The 7,881-nt window shown below is 46.1% G+C and overlaps 1 pseudogene; it reads left to right on the top strand.

Annotated features, from left to right (window-relative positions):
* The first annotated feature begins 233 nt into the window (after positions 1 to 233).
* On the top strand, positions 234 to 7,156 carry LOC123191931 (G-type lectin S-receptor-like serine/threonine-protein kinase B120; annotated as a pseudogene).
* Positions 7,157 to 7,881: the final 725 nt, after the last annotated feature.

Below are 7,881 nucleotides of genomic sequence, written 5' to 3'. Positions count from 1 at the left end.
CTGAACTTGTATCTGCCGTGTCTGAGCGCAAGTGTCCTATCTATGGTCCCTTCATCATGAGGCTCATTGAGAGGGCCTGGGCACAGACTTATCCCAAAGTGCTGCTGGAAACTGGAGAGTTGGTGTCACATGAGATCAAGCGTCTGAGGAAGAAGGACAACTGGTCAGCGCCTCACACAGGGGGTCCTTCTGCTACTGCTGCCACAGGGGGCCCGTCTGCTGCTGCTGCTGCCATGGGAACTGAGGGTGAGGCTGCTCCTGATGCCCACAATGAGGACGTTAGCCACTCTAGTGCAGAACCATCTTGGGCCCAGAAGCTCAAGCGCAAGATGAAGAATCTCTTCTACATGGAGTCCCATGGTCAGTACATGACTCATGTGGCGGAGAAGAATGCCAGGACGCGCCACAAGGAGATCATGCGTCAGTTGGGAGCCACAGTTGTCAGTGGGTCTGAGAGACAGATCACTGAAGAGGAGGACTGGATTCATCAGAACTGTCACTAGACCGACTCCGATGCCGAGCACTTTTCAACCCACGATGAAGATGCAGAGATGTGATGTTCAGGACCTTCCTCGCCCATCACCTAGAGTCGTAGTGTCCCTCTCTGCCCTTTTTGGTGTCTCGATGCCAAAGGGGGAGAGAGTTTAGGGATTTGTGTTTGCGAGTGTGTCTTTGTGTCGTTCGTTTGCTTTTTCGCTGTTGGTTTTGTTTGGTTTTGTGCTTGTGAGACCTAAGTTCCAGACATATGGTGTAAGACATATGCTACCTTTTTTATCTTATATATGTGTTATGCACCTCAGTATCTTATAGCTTGCATGCTTATCCTATCATAGATGTGTTCTCATATATCTTGCTTAGGTTGTTGGTCTCTAAAATATAGGGGGAGCCGTGATCCTAGTATGTGTGCCGTGCAGTCCAAAGCACTTATCTAGTGTGCACAACATCTAGGGGGAGCCTGTCTATATTTTAAGAGACATGGGTTCTCTTGTATTCTATGTCTTTACTCTTTTCTATGCAAATCCCGTATTGTCATCAGTCCACCAAAAAGGGGGAGATTGTAAGGGCATATTTATCCCTACGGTGTTTTGGTGATTGATGACAATGCATTTGCGGACTAATCGGGTGCTTTGAGTTCTTTCAGATATTCATCTTTTGGCATGAAACGATTATTTCCCCTCGGCGCTCTACTCAAGACGGTGTAGCTTCTTTCGTGACTTTGTTGGTGGACTAAGTTTCGTAGTAGTCACCGTACTATCAAGAGGGGATCTGCTTCGGTATGGTTTGGGTGGAATCAACACGTACACGTTCTTCTCTCAACCACCGTTTCTTTCCGTCTCTCTGGAGCTCCTCTTTTCTTCTCTGTGCGTCTTTTCCTGGACCCAGCGGTAGTACCGCGGGCCACAGCGGTAGTACCGCTGAGACTCACTAAGCGGCAGTACCGCTCCTCGGAGCGGTAGTACCGCTTTGTGGCCTCAGCTGCAGTACCGCTGCGACTCCGTGTTCCTACCGCCTCGACTCGAGTGCGCATTTTCTCGTGTCAGGTTTTACGGCACTAGCTGCAGTATAGCGGTAGTACGGCTGAAGCTCATCAAGCGGTAGTACCGCTCCTTCGAGCAATAGTACCGCTGGATGGCCTCAGCCGCAGTACCGTTGTGGCTCCGTGCTCCTACCGCCTCGACTCGAGTGCGCATTTTCTCGTGTCGGGTTTTACGGTACTAGCTGCAGTAGTAGTGGCGGTAGTGCTGGTTGCGAGCAGTAGTACCGCCCTGCCTCCGCGGTAGTACCGCTCTGGGTCCCAGCCCCAGCCCCTTCTCTTCTAGCGCGGCAGTACCGCTGGGGTGGAGCGGTAGTACCGCTTATGAGTGGTAGTACCGCCCTGCCCGCGCGGTAGTACCGCTCTCTGCGGGGCTGAGTGGGGGGTAACGGTTGGATTGTTCCCCCCACTATAAAAGGGTGTCTTCTTCCCCCCTTTGACCTATCTCTTCCACCATTAAAGCTCCATTATTGCTCCAAGCTCCATTTTCGCCTGATCTCACTCCCTAGCCAACCAAACTTGTTGATTTGCTCGGGAGTGGTTGAGAAGGCCCCGATCTACACTTCCACCGAGAGAGTTTTGATTCCCCCACTCATCCTTAGCGGATCTTGTTACTCTTGGGTCTTTGAGCACCCTAGACGGTTGAGGTCACCTCGGAGCCATATTCCATTGTGGTGAAGCTTCGTGGTCTTGTTGGGAGCCTCCGATTAAGTTGTGGAGTTTGCCTCAACCTTGTTTGTAAAGGTTTGGTCGCCGCCTTCAAGGGCACCAATAGTGGAATCTCGGCATCTCGCATTGTGTGAGGGCGTGAGGAGAATACGGTGGCCCTAGTGGCTTCTTGGGGAACATTGTGCCTCCACACCGCTCCAACGGAGACGTACTTCCCTTTAAAAGGAAGGAACTTCGGTAACACATCCTCGTCTTCACCGGATCCACTCTTGGTTATCTCTTACCTTTACTTGTGTTAGCTCTTTAGTGTTTGTTCCCTTGCTTGCTTGTGTGCTTGTTGTTGTTGCATCATATAGGTTGTTCACCTAGTTGCACATCTAGACAACCTACTTTGATGCAAAGTTTAATTTGGTAAAGAAAAGCTAAAAATTGGTAGTTGCCTATTCACCCCCCCTCTAGTCAACCATATCGATCCTTTCAACACCGAAAGGAGGGATGGAGAAGACTTGTTTGGCGGCGCAATGATCTGGAATGGTGGTGAGAAACCATACGAAGCGGCGGTGGCTAGGGTAGACGTCTGCCTGACTATATAGTGCAGGCCGGGTAGGTCGTGGGAGTAAACCCCACGTCCAAGTCGTCTCGACCCAAAAGAATCAGAAACGGTTCAGTAATTAACGCGTCCATTAGTTATTAATTAATGACTCATTAATTTTTTCCGAGCAGCAAAAATATAGACAACGTGCATAGCTCTGTCCTCGGCTCGGCTCAATCCCGCAACCCGCGGCGCGGCGCGGCGCCGCGCGTCGTGACGAGGCGAGGCGAGCGAGGAGGAGGAGCGCGCGTGTAGGTCTCCTCTTCTCATGCTCATACAAGTGGTAGAAGAGCTCATCTTATAAAGAGGCGCAACTCTCTCTCAACTTCCGAGGTGGGACTAAACTTTAGCCTCACTCACTCTACTCACATGTGTGCATGAATGAGCCAAGAGAATTTAAGAATTTTAGTTGGGCTTTGGGCCAAAGGCCTACTAGCGTCTAAATCTCGAACCGTTTTCCCTATTGGATTCCTCGTGTCGAGATCTTCAAAACTAGATCCCATGTTAATAGGTTTTGACGAACTTTTTTTCACGAAAAAAATCAGGCGAAAAAACCGAACCGAGAGCACGTGTTTTCCCCTTCCGAAAGAGGCACACCCGTGCCTCTCGTGGAAGAAAAAAAAACAAAAACGCGTTTTTCCGTTTCCGAGAGGCACGACCATGACTCTCGTGAAAGCACAACCGTGCCTCTCACGGAAGCAAAACCGTGAATCTCACAAAAGAAAAAAACAGAAAATGTGTTTTTCCCTTTCTGTGAGGCACGGCCGTGACTCTCGTGAAAGCACAACCGTGCCTCTCGCGGAAGCAAAATCATGACTCTCGTGAAAGAAAAAAGACAGAAAACGCGTTTTGTTTTTCCCTTTCCGAGAAGCACGGCCGTGACTCTTGCGAAAGCACAACCGTGCCTCTCACGGAAGTAAAACCGTGACTCTCGTGAAAGAAAAAAAAACAGAAAATGCGTTTTTTTTCCGTTTCCGAAAGACACGGTCGTGACTCTTACTAAAGCACAAGCGTGCCTCTCATGAAAAAAAACCGTGACTTTCGCGAAAGAAAAAAAAGAAAACGCGTTTTTTGCACGCAAATTTTTTTTAAATTTTTTTTGATCAAAAAGCTAAGGAAGACCGGGGGAAAACCAAAACGTAAAAATAACCCGGAAAAAACTATTTAAAAAGCCAAAAACCCGTGCGAAAAAAAACAAAATCCGAAGGAAGCGTCCAAAACGCGACACGTGACGAATGACTGAGAGTGCGCCAAGTGACGCTGATTGTTGCGACGCTCCCGAGGGAGCAACTAGTTAACGAGAGCTCCTTCTCTTCGGATGGCTCTCCTCCGGCAACACCATCGTCTCCAAGGGCGGGGACTTCGCACTCGGCTTCTTCTCCCCGGATGGCTCCAACACGAGCTTGTACCTTGGCATATGGTACCACAACATACCCGGCCGCACCGTTGTATGGACCGCCAAGCGCGATGATCCAATCGCCGCCGCTTCGTCTCCGACGCTCACCATCACCAACAGTTCTGACATGGTGTTGTCGGACTCCCAAGGTCGCACTCATTGGGCCGTGAAGAACAACATCATGGGCATGTGAGTTGTTGCGGTGCTGCTTGACACGGGGAACTTTGTCCTCCAGTCTCCAAATGGCACATCCATATGGCAGAGTTTTGATCACCCGACGGACACGCCCCCCCCCAGGTAGGATTGTGTTGAGCAAGAAGGGCCATGTCGTTTGGCGCCTGATTGCTTCTAAGGGCCTCAATGACATGTCAACTGGAGTCTTTTCTATGAGTCTTGATCCTAGCTCTGACCTTCAGTTTTTCATTTGGAATGGGACAAGGCCCTACCGCTGCCTCTCTATCTTCAATGGTAACATGGCGGTTGGCAACATATACCAGAATACTGTCTTGTATGAAGCCATTGTTAGCACAGGGGATGGGTTCTATTATGATTTTAGAGTCTCTGATGGCTCACAGTATGCACATCTTACGCTCGACTACATGGGTGTGTTGATTCTGAGATTGAACAACCGCTCATCTTGGACTACCATCACCGCACCCCCTGCTAGCTGTGACATCTACGCTTCATGTGGCCCGTTCAGCTATTGTGACTACACGGCGGCTCTCTGTCGTTGCCTCGATGGGTTTGAGCCCTCTGGTCCTAACTTTTCAAGCGGATGTAGAAGAATCGAAGAGCTGAAATGCAGCAAGCAAAGTCATTTCGTGACCTTACCTAGGATGATGGTCCCTGACAAATTTTTACATGTCCACAACAGAAGCTTTGGCTAGTGCATGACTGAGTGCAGCAACAATTGCTTGTGTACAGCCTACTTTAGCACTAATGGTGCTATGGCCGACCAGTCACGGTGCTTGGTTTGGACAGGTTAGCTTATCGACACAGGAAAGTTTAGCGACCATGGCGAGAACCTGTACCTCCGGCTTGCCAACTCTCCTGGTGTGCACCAACTTATTCTAGGCTTCTAGCCTTATATTAGCATGGCACTTAATGTTGTCAGATAAACACCAAAATTTAATCGTATATCAGTAATGGGCAAATACTTTTTTTGCATCCAACTACTTTGGTGCAAGCGTAATCGATAGATCTCTTTTTACCATAAGCATAGCAGTAATTCTAGAGGGTTATGTGTAGCACTTTATTCGATCCATGGTTCTCTCATGGCTGTAAATTAGCGATGGGCAAGCTTTCCATTTTGCAGTTCAAAAGAATAACAAATTGGTAAAGATTGTACTACCAACCATGGCATGCGTGCTGATACTTGCATGTATAGCCCTTGTCAGCATATGCAAATACAGAGGTAGACTGAAAAACGACCCTTATTTTCAAAATTCTACTTCATTTTATGAGTGTTAATGACAAAAGTATTAATCTTTAGCAATCACATGGCAGAAGAAGGAAATACACAAGGGGCTGATGCTAGGATACCTTAGCTCGTCCAGTGAAATGGGTGGTGAACATGTCGAGTTTCCATTTGTTAGCTTCGAAGATATTGCTACTGAAACGGATAATTTCTCTGAATTTAACCAAATTGGAAGTGGAGGTTTTGGTAAAGTTTACAAGGTAGCAGAAAGCCTTGCACCCACAGTTATAGTAGCACGTGCTCTGTTTTTGAAGAATAGTTTTATTTGTGGAAACAACTGCTTTCATTGTTTAACAATTCAGCATGATGCAAACATGTAGGGACTGTTGCAAGGTGACAAAGAAGTTGCTATCAAAAGGCTTAGTAAGGGTTCTGCCCAAGGGATAGAGGAGTTCAAAAATGAAATAATTCTAATTGCGAAATTGCAACACAGAAATCTTGTTAGACTTCTTGGTTGTTGTGTTTATGGAGATGAGAGGTTACTTATCTATGGATACTTACCTAACAAAAGCTTGGACACATTTCTCTTTGGTATGTTCAGACTTCTGATGCATATTACATGTTTTTGATTTACCAAAAGAACATCACTCAGTACTAATGATGTATTTCATTCATCTTTGCAGATGATACAAGACAATATGTGCTTGATTGGCCCACACGCTTCAAAATAATTAAAGGGGTAGCGAGAGGGCTTCTTTACCTCCACCAAGATTCAAGATTAACTATAATTCACAGAGATCTCAAACCAAGCAACATCTTGTTGGATTCCGAAATGACTTCCAAAATATCAGACTTCGGTATGGCGAGGATCTTTGGTGGAAACAAACAAGAGGCAAACACTACCCGGGTTGTTGGGACATAGTAAGTTATTCAATGCAGTAGCTACATCTCAAGGTTCTAATTTCTGTTGTCTAGTTTATCCCAAATTATGCACCTCTTGCTGAATTGTCTAAAACAGTGCTTACATGTCGCCTGAATATGTGATGGGAGGTGCCTTTTCTATAAAATCGGACACCTATAGCTTCGGTGTTCTCCTCTTGGAGATTATAAGTGGATTGAAGATCACCTCCCAGCAACTCGTAATGAACTTTGTCAGCCTTACAGCTTATGTAAGTATAGATAAATTCTTAGAATCTCAATATATCAAACATAGTAACTTGATCATAAGTTGGTTCTGTTGGCTTAGGCATGGAGACTATGGGAAGATGGAAAAGCAACAGAACTGGTGCACTCTTCAGTTACTGAGAGTTGTTCACTTGATGAAGTTCTATGGTGTATCCATGTCGGACTCCTGTGCGTTCAAGACTGTCCGAATGATAGGCCACTCATGGCATCAGTTACTTTTATGTTGGAGAATGGAAGTGCACTGCTCCCACTCCAAAGCAACCTGTATATTTTGCTCTAAGTACTTACGCAGACGATGAAGGAAGGGAGATTACAACAAATTCAGTGAATGCAGTGAGTATCACAACAGTTGATGGACGTTAGAGATCTTAGTACAACATAATTGTATACTTTATGTTTGCTCTCCGTGAACTGATTTTTTGTGTGGTTATTTACAATAACTTGTATATGAGTTTATTATATAATAAAAGTTGTGATTAACATAGGGGGACCGTCCTCACCCCTACCCCTGCCCTGCAACTCAATATGCCGTACTAAATGTATAGTGCCTTCAGATTTTTTTTGTTGATAAAAGAGTTTAATCAGATTTTTTTTTACTTTCAGAAGCCATACATGATATAATATCCTAATAAACAAGACAATCACCTTCTGCTGTTTGATCAGTTAAAAAAATGTGTCCAAAACATTACAAAATACTATAGTCATGATTTAGTTCATGTAACTGTAGCACACACCATTTGATTCATTAAGCAAATTGTGCGCTTCATGTCACTGTGGCAAACACCATTTGTTTCATTCAACAAACAAATTGTACACTGAACTCAAGATGCCCCCCTTTGCACCTCAACCAAATAAGATATGCTAAAAATTCAGTTCAGAACATGAATCCAAATGCGGGTTAGTACCTTTGCTCAAGCCTGGACTATGAAGGCATCTTGTGTCCTGCTCCACCAGTTCGTTGAACAGGACCTGGGCAGACCTGCTCCACCATTTTGTAGAGCTGACGGTGTTTTGCTGTGCTAAATTTCCTTGGATTCAACGGACGGCCGGGCTGCCACTGCGCCACCACTGGTTGAGTCGGTTGCTTC

This window comes from Triticum aestivum, chromosome 2A (assembly GCF_018294505.1).
Source record: "Triticum aestivum cultivar Chinese Spring chromosome 2A, IWGSC CS RefSeq v2.1, whole genome shotgun sequence".
Taxonomy (NCBI): domain Eukaryota; kingdom Viridiplantae; phylum Streptophyta; class Magnoliopsida; order Poales; family Poaceae; genus Triticum; species Triticum aestivum.
This window is presented reverse-complemented; position numbering and strand designations above follow the sequence as displayed.